Source organism: Mastomys coucha, chromosome X, assembly GCF_008632895.1.
Source record: "Mastomys coucha isolate ucsf_1 chromosome X, UCSF_Mcou_1, whole genome shotgun sequence".
NCBI classification, from domain to species: domain Eukaryota; kingdom Metazoa; phylum Chordata; class Mammalia; order Rodentia; family Muridae; genus Mastomys; species Mastomys coucha.
Genome location: NC_045030.1, coordinates 62502189 through 62502569, shown reverse-complemented (window position 1 = coordinate 62502569; position 381 = coordinate 62502189).

Here is a 381-nt window from a genome sequence, read left to right as displayed (position 1 = left end):
AAAAAAAAAGAAGAAGAAGAAGGAACATGTTCAAGGAAATGAATCTTTTTAAAAGGAAATACTCTGATACACTAGAGTGGGAAACATCTGAGTAGAAATTTCCAGGGATGACTCCCAAGTTTTAAGCCTGAATATCTTAAGAGAATACAAGTATTATTACCAGGAACAAAGTTCTTTTAAAGAGAAGCAAATGGGATTTGAATGGTAGCTCTAGGAAAGGGACTTCACTTATGGACAAAATTGCTTTTGCAGAAAGCACCCACAGTTGAAACGATGTGTCTAGTATCCAGAATCAGCTGTTAGACCTGGAAACATGTGTGACATCTGAAACCATAATATAGTGCATTGGTTAAAATGGATCACAGCATTTGGTTGGAAATA